Source organism: Falco punctatus, assembly GCF_963210335.1.
Source record: "Falco punctatus genome assembly, chromosome: 10".
NCBI classification, from domain to species: Eukaryota; Metazoa; Chordata; class Aves; order Falconiformes; family Falconidae; genus Falco; species Falco punctatus.
The window spans coordinates 29,470,288-29,493,639 of NC_137590.1; the positions used below are offsets into that span (position 1 = coordinate 29,470,288).

Below are 23,352 nucleotides of genomic sequence, written 5' to 3' on the forward strand. Positions count from 1 at the left end.
CTGAATTCTTTGTCTTACTGGGAACGGTGCCACATATTACAAAACCAGGAGGATTGCATTCTGCAAGTTTATTGCAGGTCCCTCTGTTACTCTTCAGCATTTTCCTGGATGTTTAGTGTCAGGTTTTTTCTTTTAATAGAATGTATTCTCTTGTTTTACTGGATTCCATAAAAGTAAAGGTCAGATACTTTTTCAGAGCTTCTGTGTACGTGTTTTGTAGGTGAAGAGCAGTATGTTAACAAAGTAATAGTAATAATCCTACCCTGTATATTGTTGCTGGTCTGTGTATCTGGTGTGATGTGTCTGCTGCCACAGTGCTTGAGAATAGATTAAGGAAGAGGAATAAAATATTCATGCCGTTGCTTCAAGTTAATAGCTGTTTCATTTTAATGAAAAATTACTTAGGGTATATTTCCCCAAGTGTCTGATCTCTAGCTGTTTTGCACCTGGCAGGAAGGGAGCGTGGTATTTTACTGATTTCTGTAGAGATGGCAAAACATGGCCTTCCCAGATTTCTGGAGTTTGTCAGCTTGAATCTCTCGGTCCAAGGGTGGTATTCTTTTGAACTGTTCTTCTTTAGACTATTTCTCGTCTGAAGGTAGTGGGCAGGACATCACTGTAAATTTTTAATAGGCCTATGATCTATGAAATAGTACAACAGATTAATATGAATCTGCCTTATTTAGCAGGTAGGCAGCTGCATGTCAAGCCTTGTGGTAGACTTTAGGTGGACTTACAGATAAAGTTAAGGTAAGGCATGATGCAGTAAGTCAACATTGAAGTTTTAAAAACATACTTTGCTGTGTCTGTTTGTGTCTGGGAAGTACTGGCCATTAATGCTGCTGAAATAAAAATGAAAAGTATTTGTGATCGTTCTAAGTAGTAGGAAGACCAAAATTACATGGAGATTGTATTGCTCATTCATTAAAGCAGATGTCTTCTGATGAGGGCAGTTAAATCTCCAGTTACTTGCTTTTATCTCTGCTAGTTGTCCTTGGCCACTCGCTGAAAACTTTATTCTCATGCCCTAAGTAAGAATTTTTCCCCTGGCAAAAGGTACACTCTGACAAGCATTTACTTCAGCCTGTATTACAGTAGTGATTAATATTTGTGATAGCAAAGCAGGAGCGTTATGTTCATTTCGATATGGTATATAACTAAACTACTGTTAAAAACAGTCTACACTTTTAGGAAAGCTTAATACATTGATTGACAGTTTATTCATACAGATAGCATTGTAATGAGAAAAACATGAAATTCTTTCTCTAGAAACTATTTCCATTGTATTTGCTATCTGCTGCTGTGGTTACCTCAGAATAATTTGCAATTGCATGTAAATTCCTGTGTTAAAAATTTTTTCCTCTTTATTTTTCTGTAATGAAATGCTTTTCTCTGACGCTTCTGAAAACTACTTAACTTTTTTTGCAACTAGGACTGGTTTTGACTAAAGAAACAGTTCTTCTATGTAACTGTTTCCAGCAACACATTGTATTTTTAATATTCTTTAAGAAATTATGGCAAAAATCGCATCCAGGCTCAATTGCATACTTCTCTATTAATTTATTACAAACAACATGGCTCATCCGGATTTTCAGCTGTCTGACTTTCCTCTGGCAGCAGTAAGTGAACTCTGCATGTTGAAACTTTGTAGCACTTAATTTGATAAAACAGCAGTAAAGGCAAAAAGAGGCCTGAAGATGGTAACTTCTCCAACTCTTTTATGTGGAGAGTACTTGATAATAAGAAACAGGTTTTATGTTAAAAAGACCTTCTAAGCAATTTGTATAAAATACTTAACAGTAACAGTAAGGATTCCTAAAAACTTTTTTTTTCTAGGGAAAGAGTCTTTTCAGCTAATGCAGGACTATGAACTAGCTTCCTTTTGGTAGTTGGAACAGATAAAACTTTTTATTTAAAAAGAAAATCTCCAAAACTGGAATGTTGCAATATAGCATTGCCTCTGTAAGATGTTGGTCAGTAATATTGCCTAACTGCGTATTACTGCTTTTCTTTGGCAAATGTGGGTCAAATTGGAAAACATATGCGAGCCAGACATCTGGAGTACTTAATCTAAATGTGGTTAGAGTGGGAATAAGATGCATAAAAGTGTTAAATACTTTAAAAGTTCTGGTCTTTAGGTAAATGGGTGGGGTCTTGTAATGATGTGATTTAATCTGGCAGCCTGCAAAGTCAATGTTGTTTGAAGACCTGGTTTACTGCAATGTCACTTCTACGTGAATATGCATGTGTTGTACCAGTATAACTAGGAGAATATCTTTAGTAATAGACAAATTATTCATCGTTTTAGTGCTTTAGATAATTTCTAATGGATCACTAGCACTTTTCATAGTGGCAATAAGCAGATGTTTATCTTTCAAATGGAATACACTGAGTATTCTAAATATGTATTTATAGTATACAGTGTGAAGAATAACTGTAGGAAGTCTTAGTAGCAACCAAGGCAAAATTAAAGATCTAACCTGTGTTAGGTTACATCTGGGCCAGCATCTGTTCTCCCAACAATGGCCAAAAGCAGATGAAAGATAGTATTGATAAGTTTTGCCTCTAGAATTTTGCTTATGACTCTTCTGTATTGCTTTGGTGTAATAAGGGCTTCTTTCTAGCACTTCCTGTACAGTCTGTTGTGAAAGAAACTTTAATATGCACAATTTAAAACAATGACATTCTATAAATAGTAATTATTTTTGTATGCAAATAACTTTTCTCTTATATTCTGCCATCAGATGAAGTTTAAAAATTTTCAGTCAGTTCTCAGAATTCAGAGGTTGGTGAATAATGTCTAACAAGAAAGATTTTATTACTCCTGAGAGAAAATAAGCCGTGTGTGTGTGTCATATGATTCAAATTCTTGGCAATATAAAGGTTAAATGAACTAGCATTTCTCGTATTTTATGTTGAAAACTATGTTGCTAAAGGTCTTTATTTTGGAGAGTTACAGGAGGTTTCTTTCCTTTCAGACTTTTATTTCATGGCCTGTCTTCTCTTACTGAGTTTGACTTGCGTTCCTGAGAGTAGACACTCTCAGAAATGATGTTTGAACAGCAGCAGCATTTGGAAATATTTTAAAGCATAGAAAATACAGCATGAGGAGAAATAATGGGAGTTCAACAGGGCCACACTTAATTCTATTAATTCATCAGTTATTAACAATTTGATCTTTTTCATCCTGTTAGTTATAGCCATGGTATTCCTTAAGTGAAAGAAAGGAGATTCCAGCATTTAAGGCTTGAACTTGAAACTTCCAGATTTAGTTCCATATTGTACTGCAGACTTTTTTTTTTTTTGGTCACAATGGACACAACATATAGTTTCTCTGGTCCATGGTTTATTACCCAAAAAGTAGAAATAACAGCTTTTCCATCCTGCTGACTTTTTAGGGGTCCATCTATAATATTCTGGACTTAATAAAAGAAGTTGCTATTTCTGAATCTTTCTGATGATGTCTCTTTACCAAGAAATTGCAAGATACTAAAATATCCTTGCATATGGCTGAACTGATGGTGCTCACATAATTTCGCTAGGAAAAAAATGGAAATATGTTGTAAAAGATTGTATTGCTCATCTGGTGGGTTTTTTCCTTTCTTTGCTCTGGGGAGCATACTGTTACACTCATCCCATCTCAGTGGATGGCCACACGGTCTAGGAAATAGCCATTCACAGACACCTTTTTAAGAAATCCAGAAAATAGTTTGTTTCTTTGTGGGATTGCCCATGTATGTATGTATTCATGAAGTAGGTATATGTGTGCTGCTGTCACTCAACATTGCAGGCCTTTCAGCTTTATTACTGCTGCTAGAAGACCAGCCCACAGTTACCTACTCCGCAAGTTTTGAGGGAGATGATTTTCCTTAAAGGAAGGAAAAGAGAAGAATTAGCAGTAATGAGAGTCTCATGATGTGCTGTCTATATATACATCTGCCTTCAGCCTCCCTCACTCGGCTTCTCACCAGAACGTGTTGGGTTCACATGCTTCCTCCTCCCCTCTGTGTATACACGTGTGCATGTGCATACATGAGGCACAAGGGTGATGCACAGAGAAATACACTTACACATAAATATAAACTCGGTAGTTATATAGAAGTTAAAATAATCCCCAAGTTCCTGTATGGTCAGAGCAGCCTGATCAGAGTGTGATTGAATGTGCATCTTGAACATACCTCTCGAGGGCCCCATTTGTCCCACGTCTCTTGCTGCTAACATGGAAAGGGATCAAAACTGCCAGAATAAAAATGTGATAGTGTCCTCCTTCCTGTTCTCTGCTAAGTATTTTATTACAAAGGTCAAATGATAGTGGAGTATTGTTTTTAATACAAGAACAAGCAGTAATACATGTGAGCAGCAGTGCCACTGGTTCCTCTGGCTGGCTGCAGCTTTGGGGCTGGCAGTGGGGTTTCCAGCCATGCCCCACAGCCCCCCCACTGCCCACAGCCTCCATCATGCGCTCACAGAGGTACTGCACCACCAAAATCAAGGTCCTTGAAGCAAACCAGCAGCAACAAAAATAGGTTTGTTAAGAGCTGTGATGATCTTGAAGAGTTTTAGCAGGTTTTAGCGGATTTTACATAACATTTACATAGCAATGTGGGCATTTTAGGAAAAAAAGTAATGCGGGGTATGGTATCCAAACTGCAGACAGCTGGTCTGTGCCTAGGTTACTTTGTTTTCAGTCGGGTCATTGGCCCACAGATCGTTAAATAAAAATGTGATAGCATTTTAGACACAAACATAAGCACTTGAGCATCAGACACCAAGCAAAGGTGTCACACCAAGTAGCCCCCAGGCAGGGATAACAGGAATGGTACAAACCCACCCATCCTGGCTGGGTCTCTGGGACACTGGTCAGCTAGGGCAGTCTTTATTCTTAATGGATGCCTCCTGTTGTTGGCCATTGTTCAGTTCTTCTGTGCTCACTGTTAACTCGGGGCATGCTCGCCTGTGTTTGCTCACACATAGGTGCCTTATTGAGAACATGTAGTTTCTTGGAGCATTGACGTGGTAGGCTCTACTGCTGTTAAGTGTTCATTACTGTTAATTGCAGCCTTGTGGTTGCCAAGTGTTCCTAAATAACTGTTCTAAATATTTTTGGTTGTCTTGATGAAAAGCAGACATGTGCTTGTATGCTGCTCACTGCTCTAAGTAAAACAAGTCTGAATTAGGAATTATGTTATACTGCTGTGTAGTTGCTCTCTACCCTGCCTGTGAAAGAGGTGGACTGTGAAAGATAGTTAAAAAAAAAAAAAATCTTTGATGGTGGAAATAATAGCATTTTGCTAATAGAATAAGTTAAATGAAATCAGTGACTTCTTTTTTTACAAGTTTTATAGATAATAAAAATATAGAAGGAATGGAACACATGGAATTTTTTTACATCTTAAATGTTATGTGTGCATATGTGTATTTCAGTACAGGTACTTAATTCTATATTGATTTTTGTATAATACTGTTAGGTATGCATACACGTGCCTAATCTCTATTTAGTGTAATTTTATGTATACAGTAAGTAACAAAATATTATACATCATTGATGTACTGTACCCATTCAGTGAATGTACCTCTGTGGCCACCCATATGCACCTGTATATTTAGCTTTAGTGCAGAGTTTTATTACTAAAATGAAGGGGAAGATTTTGCCTGTCTAACATATTCTTACTCTGGTCTTCCCCCCTCTGCACTTCGCCCTTCAAATAACAGTTAAACCAAGGTGTATAGAGCAGCTGAAGTGAAATGCTTCTCTGCTGTGCGAGCAAGGTGCGTGCTTCTCTGATCATTGATGGTACTTAACTTACTGGAAGAAACATGCCGTATAGAAGACTGGTTTGTTGTTTCTGTAAGGAATGGTATGAATTTGTCTGTTCTTAAATGTTTGTTCTGCAGGATTTGCATAAAAGATGCCAGTGGGTTGTTATAAGATCATCATATTTTATCTATTTTTTACATACAGTCCTTTCTAAGACAGAAAGAACATTGACATATATTCTAAGTCTTCTGATAGTGTGGTCACTATAATGTTTATATAACCTTTGGCTTAAACAATTGAAATCTTGGCAGCTTGTATTCAAAAATTGGAGTGTGATGTTGAGATACATACCAGAAAACACAGGCCAGTTCTGGGTTTTGTCAATGTTTTGTGTAAACCTTGACAAGTGCATTAATATGACAAACAATAAACAGTGGACATATGTGGCATTGTAGAATTAATTTGAAGGAAAAAAACTTAAGAACTGATTTCTTTACAGTAATAGACCTACCTCTACTGTTACATAAACAAGAAGTGCGTGAACTTCAGAATAAGAAAAGAAAATGAAGGTGTACACAAAAGTATGTTTGACAATCTACGTATGTTGTAAAAAATTCTTGCAGCTGTTGACATTAATTTTCAATATTATAGCCCAGATTTATGACTTAATGTGAATTGTTTTTAGGTTGTGTGGGAAAATGCTCACATATGTAAGCATGCTATGGTAATGATTAATTTTAGTAATTTCCCCCCTGTACACAGTTGGGGGTGGGAGGGCAGAGTTTGTTATCTGGTGATCCAGCAAAGTACTGAAAGATAACTTCATCTAATGTCTACAGATAAAAAAATTAAACAAGTGAAAAAAACCTCACTACCCCCCTTCCTCACCTCTCCTCCCAGTTCTTCAACTCTAAACTCCAAAACTCCACTTGGGAGCTAGAATTGGTCTTTGAATTGCATGTTTAACAGTCTGAAGATGTCACAACATTTGTGAGTGCACAAGTAGAATTCATTTTGTATCTAGAATATTTGATTTTTGAGGACAAAAGCAACTTATTTAGATGAAATTAGTTCCTTTGGTCAGTTGAACACTATCTAAAACCTCTGCTTTCAACCTTAATTGATGAAACATCATTTCAGAGAATACATATCTTTTGTTATACCTAAATAAGGTGCATACAGTTGGCATATAATACTTGCTATCCCTTCCAGGTGTATGGACTGAAATATCTTACTAGATCATCTCTTACTCTAACTGTAGTAATAATAATACAGTTAAAGTCAGCTTGGATTATGAGGATTCCATGATTTGCAGCACTTCATTTTTTTTTTTAATCTGCATTATAATATTCTGTGTACCTCTGAACTGTAGGCATCTGAGTCTTATGTCTTATGCATACCTTCAACAGTATTGATGGGTTTAATTCTCAGCATGCTTTCTTTTTTCTTCACTTTCCATACCTTAATGTAATTGCTAATATTGCTAATATTTTATATATTTTCCTGTACTTTCAAGTCTTGCAAAATTTGCTTCTGTAAATATCCTGCATGCCCTAATATTTTCCACTTGCGCATGAACGTTAGCATTAGTACAGTCTAGATTCACAGGTGACACAAAATATGATGCTACCTACAGTATGTTTCTTGATCAGCGTATTACCTATGTGCCAGCAGAAGCTGGGGTTCATACCCTCAAACAAGTCTTTACTGAATAATCTTTTTTTTTTTTTTTTTTAATTGGAACAGAGGCCAAACGGGTTGTTGTTTTGGACATTTTTTCTTCATAAGAAGAGGAAAAATGTTAATGCAGGCAAAGCCAGTGGACTAAAAAGGCCTTTAATTTATTGTTTTCAGGCCAAATTCAAGATCCTAGACTATTGATTTCATTGGAATTTAGCCTATTTATGAAGTTAAAAGGTATAATTGCTTTTGTGAAATGAAAAAAAACCACAACAACAACTTAAAGGAAAATATTTATTTTAATTGACTGTTTTGGAGCCTTGCCTTTGTCATTTGGGAATAGCTGAAATACTAACCATATGTGGTTCTGTTTAAAAACCACAGGCCACAACTACAGTTATGTTAACACAATTTGTTACTCAGCCTCTGAATCGCATGTGTAGGAAAGTCGTAGACTTTGATCCCGACTTGATCATGATAGATGGCTGTTATCTTCCTGATCCCTTATGCATTTGGCCTCCACCCCCACAGCACTTGTTACTGTGTAAAAATTCACCTGTAAAGAAAACTTAACTGAGGGTAGGCGAGGGGTTTTTCAGTTACTTTTCACAACTGCTCATGCATAGTCAGTAGACCAGCAGTGTTGGTTGAATCAAAACATGAAAACCTGAACTACAGAGAAAATCCAAACCAGGATGCTGGGAGATATTATGAGATTCACTTCTTCGGTTATCCAAATTTCAGCTATACTTTAACAAAGGGATTCAGGCTGCCACATATTTTTGCACATGCTTGTTGCTTCAGGATAATTTGGGATAAAAGTACCATATAACAAAAATTTGAATTCCATCGGTCTTGTCTAATTTCAAATTGAAGATACAACCTGCATATGAAAGCAGTAGGCATCAGAACTGATTAACTTCAATCCGACAGACTGTCATTAACTATTCCAAACACTAACGATCTATTAATGAAAAATGGACTTACAGAAAGGTGAAAGATCCTACTTGAAGTCTGCTCTGAGTGCCGTTGGTGGTGGTCATTCCTGGCTTCAAATCTGGGGACTTTCTGTGCTTAAAAGAACAGGTATGCTAAAATGTATGAGCATTCTGATTATTTCTTTTATACATACATTCACTTTCTTCAGTAGCCTACTTGAAATTCATCTCATCTGAGATCACCTGGGAGTAATCAAAACTGTGGAGAGAATTGCTGGTTCTTAGATACGTTCTTCCATAAGAGCATGTTGAAGATTGTTTCTGCAGCCAGGAATTTTCTGAATATTCCATAAACATTTTTGAGGTTACATGTTGTCCATTCAGGTTTTATCAAACTCCATAAATACTGCTTTTGGAGAAGGGGATTAGGATTTGTTGAGGGGTGGTGGTGGTAGAAACATGTGTTTTTCCAAGTCAGCTTGAACCAAATAATGCTTAACAGATTTACCCAAGTCAACATGTTTTTTTAGTGGGCATTGTTTCCATGACAGTTTAAGTTTGGGGGTTTTTTTCTGTTTCAGTTACTGGTAGTACACACCCTTGGGAGCATGAAGAGAAACAAATAAAGATGCTTGCAAAGAGAGACAGAGAGTAACAGGCAATGTCATGTTTTCCCTGTTACTCTTAATAAAGGGACTATGTTCCTTATTTGCCATCTTAACAAAAAATCAAAATCTCCTGCATCGCATCTATTCCTATATAACCTTCAAAGTTTGAAACATAATTATCTACTTAAAAAAATAAAGTGAACAAGTGTATAGCTCAGTTCTCTGGTCAGTAAAAAAAAGCTGATCTTAGCGGTCCTTGGGGGAAGTTGAAATTCTGGTAGAGCCTGTAATCTCCAGGTTGCTGATGAAACATCTTTGGCTGCTCAGGCAACAGCCTAATAAGAAAGGAACAGTGAATAAAATAATTTTCAGTAAAGTCATTTTAAGTCATGATGTAAATACTTTTGAAATTTTCCAATAATTTTTTTCCTGAAGGAAGACTTCCCAAAACTTACTGAAAAGTCGAAAGCTAACATTTGATCATGAACTTTAATATCTAGTGCAGAAACCTTTAGCTTGTACCATACCACTGTAAAGCTTGGTTCTATCACAATTTTGTATGAATATATGCATTTTTTAGAAATACAAGCTGAAGTACTTATTAAAAAATGAATTTTGGTTAGCAGCGTATGCAAAAACTGTAGTGGTTAGGAGCATTTTAAATACGTATTACTAACAACAAGTGTTCATATAATTCTTTTCCTAGTCAGTATGCAGCTTTCAGTTCAGAAGAGGTGTCCCTGGACGCATGTAGAGCCATGTTATATGTGCCTTCTTGGTCTCCTTTTTATTCTTTTCTGTATTATTTTCACTGTGTTCGGTACTCATCCTTTGGCAGTCATTTTTTAGCTAGTATTGTATCTCTTGCATTTATTTTCTCATCACTGTAGTGATTTCTCCAACTTTTTTTTTTCCTCATGACAGACAACCAACTTTACTAATTGTTATTCAAAACAGTTGAATTGACTATGTTTAGGAAATCATGTCAGTAAAAGACTTATCTGGAAACCTGATGTTTTGAAACTCTCTGCAATTCAGCTGAGAAGTGTTGCCTTAATTTAAGATTTCTTCATGTCTTGATTTGAGACACTGTTGGGTTATGGGACTTTTATGTATTCCAGAAATAGCCATAGTACTGTAGACTCTGCTAATATCACCTAATGATTAACAGTGTTACTATATAGATTTCCTTCATCTCATTTGTGTGGTTACTGGCATGCTAGTAAATGATGGCAGGTAATATGCTTTTCTGAATGCTGTATCTTTAATTTTTTTTTTTTTTAACTTTGTGTGTGCCCAGATGAAGTAATCATATTATTTAGGTATAAAAAAAGCTTCCATTCGTGTGTTGATTTTGCTAAGTTCATTATTGTTATGAGATGAGATAGGGTACTCCTTATTTTATTGTGTAACTGGCTCCTGTGATGCCATTATTAAAAACTAACAAAATAAAAGTGCAACTTACAGTATATTTCTGCACTTAACTCATTCAGGATGAAGATAAAGGATTTGGTTCCAACATTTAATGATAGGGTTTTTTCTAGAAATTTTCAGCTAAATCAGATGTGCAGTATCTCCTTGTTATTGTTACAGCAGTGGTGAATTTTGGCTGACACTTAACTGTTGTATTTAAGGTCAGAAAAAAAAAATCGTACTTTGAAGGCAATGGTAAATTCTTTTGAACACTTGTAAAATATTTTTTGTAGTTGCATACCAGATACTTGGTAAATTATTACAAAAAAGTAACACTTTTTTAAGTTTTGTCATATTTCTTGAGACAGTAATATATCCAATAGATACAGTTGCTTTCATTTAATGCAGTAAATCTTGCAAGACATTTTATCTTATAAAATTCTGGTGCTCATTAGTCAGCTTTTATTTAAAAAATGAGCATAAATGTTTAGAATAAGCTATTGTGATTTTCCCTTTATTGTTACAAAGTTATGATATTAGCAGATTACTACATTGCAGTTATTCCCAGCTATAGAGTTAAATGAAAAATACTATAATCAGTCTTAGCTTCAGGGACAGGGAGAGCAAGAGAGGTTGTTTTGGAGAAGAGTCAGGCTAATGTAAGTATTTATGAATTTCACATATTAATTAGTGTAAACAAAATATATCAGATAAGATCAATTTCAAATTGAACTGTGAATGCAAAATGGTGAGCCAATTTTTTGACAATATATAATGTGTGTAGTGTTTGTCTATAATGACAGCTGAGCTTTGTGTCTGCAGAGGCAGGAGGCTATTAGTCCTCTATTCAGCTGTGGTGCATTGAAATGATTTCCATTCACACAATCAAATCCTTGGAGTGTGTTACCTGGCAAGATACCTTATTTTCTGCACCTCACTGAAAATGCAGCAAGTTTGCCGTTCAGTTCATGTGTCTTCATTCAGGTGGATCCAGTGGTACTGCTGCAAGTGTCATGCCTTGTGTTTGGCATACTTCCAGGCTGACTTAATCCATTTACATACTGTATTCTAAGGAGTATCTTGGACTGCATGTCACAACCTTCCTACATGCCGTGGCATCATTGCATTCGTGTATCTTGCTCCACAAATGGGCATCAGTGTACTACACAGTAGCACTGGACTGTGCTTCTGCATCCACCTCTCTCACTGTGTATTAATATAGAAAGCCCAGATCTTTATGATTTCGTTTTCTGTGGAGAGGAGAAGGTTCAAATAAGAAGGAGAAGGATGGCAAATAAGTGTATTGGAAATTTTTATTGCATTGTTAACTGAGATGACCTAGCGGGATGTCTCGGTACTGACTCTAAAGCTACACTCTTAAATCTCCTTATAAAACAGCAAAGGTCAAGATCCAAAATTTCAGCAGCATAAGGAACTTGGACAAAATGTGGCCATGGGACACTAGCTTGGTAATGAAAGAGAAGGCAGTGGGGACTGTGGGATTCATGACACTCTGATAGCAAAGGTCTTCCTCAAAGCCTAAGGATTTCTTTGCTACTTAGAACTGCAGGTGAGATAAAAGGACTGAGAAGATGGTGAAACATGTTCAGGATATCTGCTCATATTTCTTGTTTGAAGTAGGGACAGATTTAAAATATTTATCTTTTGAGTCATCACATTTATGCTTGTTATACGTGGCTGACAGTTCATGCTGATGCGGTGTGTTTCATTCAGGATACGCACTAAATAATGCCACGCTGTCCAGAAATCAGATACTGATCTTCTGAATGCTGTCCTGCGCTTGTTCGGTAATTTGCTCTTGCGTTCTCTGGAATTGGAGTCTTGATGTTTTTAGGATGACAAAGCCATTGCTAATGCTTAAACTTCTCACTTTTTATTTTCATTACCCACTCTTTCTGCCCCCCACCTCCAGCCATTACAATCTGGCTCATCCTTCTGAAAACTCCAAACAGGAATTCTGTGGAAGGGATTTCAAACAGCGTGTGTGTAGTTGGGACTTAATACATCACTAATATTTCACTGTACCCCAAGTTGCTTTTTTTGAGTCTTTTCATTGCCATCTACGGTGCTTCCATAGGAGAACTCCCCTTTCTGCATTTTTGCCTGTTAATTTCAAGAAGATAACAAAGCAGAAAGGTGTTTAGAATAAAACCCTCAGGAAGGAAGATCAGATAGCCTAGGAGAAGATCTGTCAGGCTTTTAAAATAGATTAACTGGCAACCCAAAAGCTGGCAAAGGCAGCTGTTCTCTGTGGCTAGTTAGCTGGATGTTGCCAGCAATGATTTAGAAGGCTATGGAACAGGAAAGGGTCATACCAAGATTTCTTACAGGTTGTATCAAAGAAACAGTTATGCTGGAAGGCAGTGCTACGGCAAGGTTCTCTACTACATTTCTGCTGTTTTGGTCCACGCAGCAAGCTCAAGGATTTTTTCTTTCCTCTAGTAGTCTTTGTCTTGCAGAATTGTTTTTACAGAGAACAGGAATTTGTTTCAAGGACATCCAAATGTGCCTTGTCAACTATATGACAAACCAGTATGTTTTGGGAACTTACTTTTTCATTTTTGCAAACCAAAGTCAGAGGAGTTACTTCATGGAATTCTAACCTTCATATTTCCTGAAGCCATTTGAAAATCCCAGAGAAAAGGATCAATTCAACCAGTTTCAAGACTGAAAGATTCAGAGGATGGTTTTACAATTGACAGTTCAAATTGTTTTACTGTTTTTTCCGTTGCCTTTATTTGGCTTTCACAAAAAAGGCTTCACACTTGTTTTCACTGTGTTCTTAGAAAAACAAACACTTTATTAACATTAATGGAATGAATTTTTAATAAAGGTTTCATAAGAAACAATTCCCACTTCTCGCATGCATTTACTGTGCTTATATTATTGAACCACAAAAAAGTGTAAGATTTCAAATAAAATCTGTATCCCTATGAAAGAAGCTGCTGTGCATGCACTGGAAAGTAGCATCTGAACACTTAAAATACTTCACTTTCAATGAAAATACTGTATTTTTCTGTTTTTCTTTTTCCATAGTTTAAATATTTGTATTAGAATGTATGTATTTCATTGATAAATGTTATCTTGGAGGGAGCAGTTCACCAAATCAAGCAGGTCTTGAAATCTCTGAATCTCTTGGGCTTTCCAGGCTTTGCAACAACATTCTTCCTTGATCACACTGATTTGATGTGTTAATCAAGGTAGACAATGCTCTACAACGTGCTACTGTATCACACATAACATATGTTCTTCAGTTTCCCGAATTTTATTAAGGTATTATTTTCTATGAACCATTTATCCTTTAAAAGACTTTATCAGCCAGGATTATAAAGCCTCAAACTTACTGGGAGTTTTTTCTCCAGAAAAATGGGGTATTTCTGATAATGGCTTGCGTAGCATAATTTTTTCATGATGTGGTATGGACCTATTCTGATGTTACAAGGTTGATTTTTGGATTAAGCAACTTGTACAACAGTTTGTATTAAAGTTGTTATAACTGCAGCTACTCTTTGAAACATAAGAGAAAATTTACATTCCAGTCTATTAAGGAACTGAGAAGTCTGGCAGCAGAGTTGACAACAAGGGATTTTAGGTTCTCTCAAATTCACCAGCGCAACTGATACAATGCATCATTTTTGCCTAAGCACAGAAAAGCCCTTGCTGGCTGAATTCAAGATTCACAACCTTATAATAAGCAGAATTACCTCAACAAAACCACAAAATGCCCTTTTGTCATCCTTGAAATTCTGCAGCCATTGCAGGTCATCCCAGAAATACTCTCTTCTAGCAGCTGACACTTGTTTCATGAATCCAGAAATGGAGCTGCACCAACAAAGCTGATCCAGGAAAACTTGTTCCAGAAGCAGCTGGTCATTGTCATTCCTGTTGTCCTTTGGTGCAGCTGTACACAGACTAACTGGTGCCTCTGCCAGAACTGTAGCAAAGCTTTTCAGTACTATCAAGGTTGGTGTAGAAAAGCTGAAGCTGTCTGGCAACAAGTTGTCAAATATGTATTGAAAAGAGACTCCGCTTTTGGCAGTTTGTGAAAAATGCATCTCCCAGAAGGCAGCGTTACATCCCCATGAGCATGCACTTCGGTTCCCAGGGGCACCTGCCAGAACCCTGCAGATGCGTTTGATATGTATATATTTTTAAAAAATTGGCATCTGCCTTCTCTCCCATAATTTTTGTCTGTGCTGGTTGAGCACACTGTTTTCCCTTTATGTACTTATTTAGTTCCGGGCTCCTTTCAGTTTTGCACTCTCCTGACAGTTTGTCTCTTGGATGTGATCCTTAATCTCTCTGTAATTGTTTTGTTCTTTTGCCCCTGCTATGAGTATATCTCTGGTGAGACTAATGTTTTTAACTTTTTTGTTTTGGTACAAGATATTCTTTTTCCTATCTCCTATCAGTCTTGTGCATTGTTTCCAATCATTTACTCTTTATCTCACATATTTCTTTGAGAAATTTAATATCGCTGTTGTAAATCTGTTCACCACTTCTGCCTGTTGCTATTCTTATAATGCTTTTTTTCTGTCATCAAGATACTTCATAATATTTCCATTTCCTCTCACATTGAGTGCCTGTTCAATTCAGCTGCAGTATTACGTGTTCCACTGGTTCCTTGGAGCAGTCTGTACTGTGCAGACTTTGCTGATACCTGCAAACAGCAACAAAACAAGGTAATTGATTTTGCACCTATTTCTGAAGTTTATGGCCCGGTCTTGGTTTGACATGTGTTACTCAGCACATGGTTCCAGGTGCTGTTCAAATGTGACATGCTTTTGCATGGAGTTACCCTGTCCCTTGTGCAGAACTTTGCATTTGTCTTTGTTGCAGAGATCAGGAGGTTCTTGTCAGTCTATTTCTGATGGGCTGTGATGCTAGTTAGTAGCAGTCCTGGCCCTCATACAGTGTATTTACCACTCCCCCAAATTTGGTGTCATTCAGAAATTTGATGAAGGTGCATTTCATGCCATTTTCAGATTGTTAATGAAAACATTAGGTGGCGTTTGCCACAGTCAATCTCAACCCCTGAAAACATGACTCGTAGCCACCTGCCTGTTAAACGTGGAACCTCTGAGCACTCTCTTTTGGATCGGACTGTGCAGTCAGTTTCCACTCTTTCAGCTAGGCTGTATCTACCCAGCTTGCCTACAGAAACACCAAAGGAGCCGGTGTCGAGAGCCCTGTTAAAGCCCAGGTAAATGAGATGTGCTGTTCTTTCCTCAGCTACAGAGCTTGTTACCATAGAGGTTGATCTGTTTTCCCTTGGTCAGCCTGTGCTTTCTGTTCTTCAGCAGTCACTTTCTTGTTCTTCATCTGTCTGGAAATGACGTCTGTGAGGACTTGTTCCCTACAGTGCGCCCTGTAGATCCCCTGAACCTGTTCCTTTCCCTCTTTGAGGTGTTTCCCAGGGTTTTATTTCTGTTTCCCCAGAAAATTAGTTATAATTGACAAGGTATCTATGAAAGAGATTAAGTTTCCCAAGGGGAAAACTTTAGGGTTTAGAAGTTCTCTTTTCTAAGACAATGTCAGTGAGGGGTTTAGCTTAAATAAAGATTCATTGTGCTATCACCTCCTATTCAGTGGAAAATTTTCAGTGAGCCCTACTTCCAAGTCACATTTCATCAGCCATTGTTTGTTCAACTTCTCCTTAGTGAACTAGACCCACAATCTTTGGTAATTGATTTGAACTGAGCATCGAATCTTTTTGCATTTCAGAGGATAGATATGAAATTCCACTTCTATCTAAACAATATTTTTCTAAAGCGACAAACAGATTTTTCAGTGAATCACTTTATATACTCATAGAAATGTGATTTTTTTTTTAAAAAAAGGTGTTAATTCCTGCTAAGTTGTAAAAATGGTATAGAATGTGCATGCTGATGTGATACATTTTTATTAAAAGTATATGAAATTAGAAGATCTCATGGAAATTAGAGAAGAACAGTAAAATTAAATCAAGCAAGATGAATGCATTTTTACATGTTTGAAAGTTTGTGACAGTTTATAATCTAGGAGAAGACGCACTGCTGCACACAGAATGAATGCTAGAATGCCTAAGTGTGCTGTGTTCTTGTGAAATGATTCACTAATAGATAAGTGGGCTATACTGGAATATTGCATCTATTTTAATAGTTCTTCTAATATTTTAAGCACTTTTCTGTTGTTCCTTAACTCAGTTAACCAGGCCGTCTGTAAAGCTGTTTACGGAGTATCCTGTATTTATGTTTTGCAGTCACTGCATAAGTACTTTGCTCTACAAGGGCTTTAGGAGTACGCTGGAGTTTGTAGATGTATTATGAATTAATTGCCCTTTTCCAGCTGAGTAGTTAATGGATATTGATCACTGTTCTGTCATGAATTACAAAGTATTCTATCATTTGAATGTTGTTTGTCAAATATTTTTTACAAATTACTGTGCAGGACCTTGTATCACAGCTGGTGTAGTTTAAGGTTTGGACAGATTCACTGTGAATGAAGCCCTGCTGTGAAATAAAAGTCAAAAGGCATCTTGGCATCCCAACCATTTCCTTGGGAGAAGATTACAGCCTGAGTATGTTGAACTTTATTGCCATGGGCCTCATGACAGTATTCAGAAACATGCATGGCATTTCTGTTAAAGAAACTCAGATGTGCTTAGACACAAGGGATGGCATTCTTGTGTTTATCAGTATCTTGCAAAATAAAAAGTAACATGTTTTTACACTTTTGGGGTACAGTAAAAATATGGTGAAGAATGTGTAATTTATGCACATAAAAATTGAGGTTCCTGATTTCCTAAACGTAATTTGTTACGGGAAGGAGGAAATGACTAATCTGAACCCTAGACGGAAATGTATTTATTGAGAAAGATGGGGGTGGGATGGGGGACTCGACAGCCCGTTCAGTAAAATGTTGTTTCTTGTTTTGGCTTGCTGTGAGATCTGAAGTACAGAGGGGCTGCATAGAGAAACTGTGCTGCATTTGTTAACTCGTGAACGTGGGGAGTACAGCAAAAGGAAACTTAAAAATTGATGAACGTTATGGGCTTGTGTAATTCCATCTAAAACACAGCAGTTGAATTCTGTCCCTTATAGCACTATGTTTCAAGGAGGGACAAACCTATGAGAATTCAGGGCCAGGTAAAGACCCTAAATATTAAGCTTATCAGGATGTGAAATCCTTCTAAAATGGAATTGGATCTTCTGGTACCTGGAATGGCAGGCCTACAACATCTTGCATCCTATTGCTGACAATGATAGGTTCCTTCATGAAATAATCACTATGAAAACTTCTAGTCAGGCAGAAAGACCATAGAGTCAAAACAAATTGGTGAGGATTTTTCTGGGTTGGATGAAGTTCCTTTGGCTTCTGCGTTGGCACTTCTGAATGTAATGGCCATAGAGGATGAAGAAAGTATTATATCTGGCATAATTCAGAGCACAGGTGAAGTCTAATGTGGACTTTGTGTTGAGTTACTGCTGTCGGATAGTTAACCAGGTAGCAATTGGAGAACTTGCTCCTCAAAAGGCCAAAGTGTGATTCTGCTCAGTGTTAAACCTGGAAACAGTAGACAATAAGAGTTTATGCTTTTGTTTTTATTAACTGAGAATCACCACAACAGTGTTTAAGTAGAACAAAAGTTAAATTAAAAGCTTGTGTTAATGAGCAACCTGTAACATGTGCTAGGGTCATTTATGAAGAGGTGGTTTTTTGAGTTAATAATTTTGAAAGGCTGTATATCTCTTATCAAAATGAGAAGTTGTAAAAGTAATGAGAATTACATAAGGCAGTATCTTCCAGGTTTCGAGTGTGCTCCTACGGTTCTGCTGACTTATAAGTTCACAGGTAGTCAGCTCTACAGGCCTCCTAGGTATGTCTGTCTTCCATCCCATTTCTCAAGTCCCAGAAAAGTTGCATTTAACAAAACTGTAGCTGTTTCAACGAGGTTTGATTTCACCTTTGGTCACAAAAAAAACCCAACTTTGCTCCCCTTAAAAAGCAGAGCAGTGGTGAACAGTTATGTTAACTTCACTAGCAAAAACTGTATAGGGACGTTAGAAAGAAAGTAAATCTACATTCATTTTCACTGAAGAAACAACTGTGCTTATGATTCCAATAAGAAGATTCCTCATTTTCCTTTGGATTTTATTATAGGCTGTTAGTACTAAGTAATGTAAGTTATTTGTGTCATATCGGCATTTATTCCAGCAAAATATGTCATTTTGACTACTGCTCCAGCTCATGGCTTTATCTGTGGATTTAAAACTTGTAGTCTAAGTACTTTTAAAAGTTACACTGGAAATTCCAAATATAACTGTGTTTTTTTCACCTTTCAAGGCAGCATATAATTATATTGGAGATAATCAGTGTACATTGTGAAACTGTTGATTTATTTACTTGGATTTTTAACTCTGCTGAGGTTGAATATAAAGGACATTGATCTTGACGTTGATTAACATGGAATAGGTTTTCTTTGATAAAAATTACCTTTTTTAATAGTTCAACTGCATTAATACTGTATTTACATATGGATATGTAAACTTTATTTAGCTTATCTAGTGAAAATGAATGATTTTTCTAAAATCAGCTCATTAAAATCCAATTCTAGTTTTGAACTACATTGCAGTTCTACACGGTAAATCCCTATTCCTTTTAACAAACAAAGCACTTTTTCTAAACGTCACTGCTGAATTTTCTTACTACTTTAGACAAAAAGAATAGTCTTGTGCTTTAAGTTTGACAGCTTATATTTCCAAAATACAAACTGCATGAACCATAAAAATTTCATGATGCAGTAAAACTCTGCCCACATATATCTGTAACAATAAGGATTAAATCCTGGCACCACTACAATAATCTGCTGAATTTAGAACCAGCATTTTACCTGTAATTTGTAGCCCCAACATACAGCGCACGGTTTATGGTTACCTTACACATGCTGACTTAACAATTCTTGTCTTAGTGCTTTAAAAACACATATGAGACTGAAGTTTCTGGCATTTTTTTCTTGGTTCGTTATAAGCTTAGTCTTACATAGTGATGAATGCTCTCGGTCTTCATGAAAATTGACAGCATTCAATACTTCTCAAGAGGGACAATGAGGCATTGAAGGTCACTTTAGCAGTATTTTGAATAGAGCATACATGCATCATACTGTACTGCCAAAAAAGTACACAATTAGAGCTGCCATGGTTAGCTTTTTAGTTTGAATGCCTTTACTGCATGCTACGTTCATTTCATGCAGTAGTCAGGCCTGTGGGTAATTCTGTGCATTTTTAGTGCTGCTGAATGTAAAGCAAAATTGGGTCCCCAGTTTTCAGCATACCTGGATTCCTGTAGATTATTAGAAATGTGTCTGTTTGAAAAGCTTGATGCCCAAAGCAGAATGTAGTTAAACACAGGAAACGTACTGTATCAGCTAGTAGTTAATGAGAGGCTATCAAGGTGGATTTAAAGAGAAAATTGCACTCCAAATGTTATCAGGTATTTAACATAGCTCTCCTAGACTTTTATCATGTGACTAAGAGAAGACATAAAACCCAAAGCATCAGTTGTTAGGTACTGCAGCCTGTTCAGGAAGGTGTGTAAGCTTGAGCTTAACTGTCACTGACTTTGCCTTGCTCTTGTCAGCGAGACATTGCAGGGCGCTGAGGGGCTTTGAATGTGGGCCTGCACCTTCAGTAGCAGATCAATGAGGAACCTTTCTCTGGGCTGGCTGTTCATTGCTAAGTGGTATTGCTAGTGCTTAAATTGTGGAGGCCATCTCAACTTAATGATGACCTACAGTACCATGTCTTCCAAACACAAGTTTGGGTCAGTACTTGTTCTGAAGCCAAGGGTGAGGAAGAGAATTGCTTTTCTGCTCCAGTACCAGCAGCCTAAGCCACCTACCAGATTCCAAAAGCCGTCAGTGCCTCACCAGATACTAGAAGTCCCACGTGTCCATCCAAGTGGCCGAAATCTGTAACTACCTAGCTGTCAGTTCGGCAATGCAATGACGAGATCTAACTGCCAAAGTTTTGCTGCATATTTAAACTGAGTGGAACATGTAAGTAAATCACATGTGTTAACAAAGTAAGTAATGTCAGGAAAAACATTCTCATTTCATTATTCACCTGTCAATTCAGTATAGCAAAACTATTTTAAATGTACATGAATTCCTGTAACGCTTCCAATCTGCTACAGAGATCAGCAACTATCTGAATATATGATCAGTATGGCCAGAACAGTGTGCCAGGTCTTCACTCCCTTAGGCATGGATTCAAAGCAGTACTTTTGACATAGCATGGTGGAAGTCCACAATTCACTGTTAAAAGGCATTGTTTTTAGGAAACTAATTTGCTGAGAATACTTTTTGTCCCCCAGATGTGTTTCACTTAATTTTGTGCAAATTAGAGGGAACAGCTTTAATTATTTTATGGTATTTGGTTTGTCTACTTCTGTGGCAATAGTAAGACATATTTTTCACGATTGGTGAAGACATTATTAAGTATAAGGCAGCTGGGTTGCTTTGTTTCAGGAGTCTAGATCAATTGCATACAATACATATATGACATTTCCAGTGCTTTGAGAAGGTAGGATTTCAGTGCAACATACCTGTTAACTACGGCATTCTGTCTTGCAACTTCAAAGCAGATAAAGACTTAATTAATTTCACTGTATTGTAATGTATTCCTAACTGAGGTCATTTTATATCTCTTGTCATGTGCTGGAGGAGAAAAAATAGATATAGATAATACTTCCATACTACAAGTCCGGGGGGTACTGCTGACATAGAATATGTGGAGAATTTCATACTTGCAAGAAGGAATGGAAAAATAATCTACTGTGTTGTTTATGTGGTGATGATATATATCTTTGAGACATATGTTAGCTCTTGGAATATTGAGTGCTCTCTAAGTGAAGATACATGGCTCAGTTTTTGTAAAGATATTTTTCAATGTATGTTTTGGGCAAAAGCCAAAGCTCTTACAAATAATTTGAGCTGAGGGATTAAGTAGATAATGTGAAACAATGAGGATGGATCATTTTATACCTGGTTATAAATAGGCACGTACAGAAATAAGATACGTATTTCTTTGAAAACTGTTGAGCATTCCTAAAGGTTGTAAAGTCTTATTTTAAATTGGAAGTTTTCTGATTAAGTGAAAAAATACTAACAATATATATCATATATTTATATCAAACTGCAGATACCTTCTAAATTCTGAATGGGGGTTAAGGATATGGATAACAGTAGGAAATAACGCAGAAATTGAAAATGAAAAGCAGCCGAGCCTATGTCCTTTAGTCTTACTGTTCTGACATCTTACTGACTGATTTGGGGGTTTATATACGCAATACTGAAAGGCATCATTAAAACATACATCGAGTTTCTCAAGTGTCCGCTTTTCTTACCGTTTTCCTCTGCCAGATTGGAATGTGTTACGAAGTGTGAGCACTTGCACCCCTTTTGTTTTCCATGTGCAGTTAGTATACATGCATTCATGCAGTTAAGCACGTTAAAACCTTCAGTAACTGAGCAGAAATAAAGCTTCACATCTATGAACTTGTACACCTTTTCAGAATACGTATGTAAGTAGTTTTGTAAATGCTATTCTATTCAACTGTGTATGGACATTTGGTATTCTGTTTAGGTTAAAGTAATACAAGGTGAAGTATTTGTTACTGGAAAATCACGAAGGATGAAAATGGTCTTTTAAAGTAATGAGAAGCAAAATAGTCTTCTGATGAATTTTTTGGTCTATTGTTTTAAACCTGCAGTCCATAATCACTCAGCAGACATTTACAAAAGAAGAGTGAGATGAATACACAGATAACATCCTAATGATCATTAATATGATTGCTCCTGCAATGTAGATATTATCCTTCTGCTATCACAGTTGACTGGTGCCAGGTTTTTGCTAGGTGCTGTGTTTTAGAGAATTCTGATACGAGATGAAGGCATCAATGAAAAGTCTGGCAGAGGAACGCTTGAGATTTCAATTTTGGAATTTGGTCAGATGTTGTAGACAGTTAACAGGAGTATGGTTTGAATTGGAGGGTGCTCATTATAAGAATGAATGTTCAAAATATTGAAATTAATTGTTCAAATGGATATTTTTTTTTGCCATTCATCATCCAGGGACACAATGGTGATACATTTGTCTAGTAAGACTGTGTGTGTTATTGTGTTCTTCAGTGTTGGCAAAAAGAGCTAATGAAAAATAATCTAGTCACTTAAAAACAAAAAACTTTTTTACTGTTATTTTTTGTTCTATGTTTTTTAAAAAAAGTCTTAAAAATCCAAGTAGTTTGTTTTTTAAACATTAAGTTACATTCCAATTCTGGTTTCTTTTAAAAGACTTCTGGAATAAAATTGCTATTTTTATCAGTGTAATTACTAGTTGATTTACTTTGGCATACCCTTTTCAGCCTAGAGAGACGTGAAAGACATGCTTGACTTTTGAATGAGGCATTCTAAGTCTGTGAAGAGAATGGGTTTTCATCTTCTTTTAAAGTTAACCTGTGCCAAACTTTTGTAGAGGCTGTGAAGGTGACTATTTTTATATGAAAACTATGTCAATTTCGTTATGAAAACATTTTGAAAACACATTCTTTGGTCATCACATCACTTCCATTTTAGTCAGATTTCTATTGACCCAAATAGAAGCAAGCTACCTTTTTATTTCCTAAATGGTGATTACTTTCCTTTTTATATGTAAACTATGTTGGTGAAATTATATTTCAGACACAGGAGTGAGAAAGCTGCTAATACATTCCTTAAATGGGAAGAACCATAGCAATACGTACCTATAGAAATCACGAGAAAATACCTATATGTACACACATGCACACACATAAATATATGTTATTCTTAAATGATAGCAAGTGATTAAAAGTCACATTAATATAGGAAGGACATCAGAGGGACTTCATAAGGCAGAAATGAAATTATATTGCATAA

The 23,352-nt window shown here is 36.6% G+C and overlaps 1 protein-coding gene across 6 annotated transcripts in view; it reads left to right on the forward strand.

Annotated features, from left to right (window-relative positions):
- The window catches only part of SBF2 (SET binding factor 2), a 253,141-nt gene that overhangs the window by 161,313 nt on the left and 68,476 nt on the right, over nucleotides 1-23,352 (forward strand). The window lies entirely within an intron of this gene.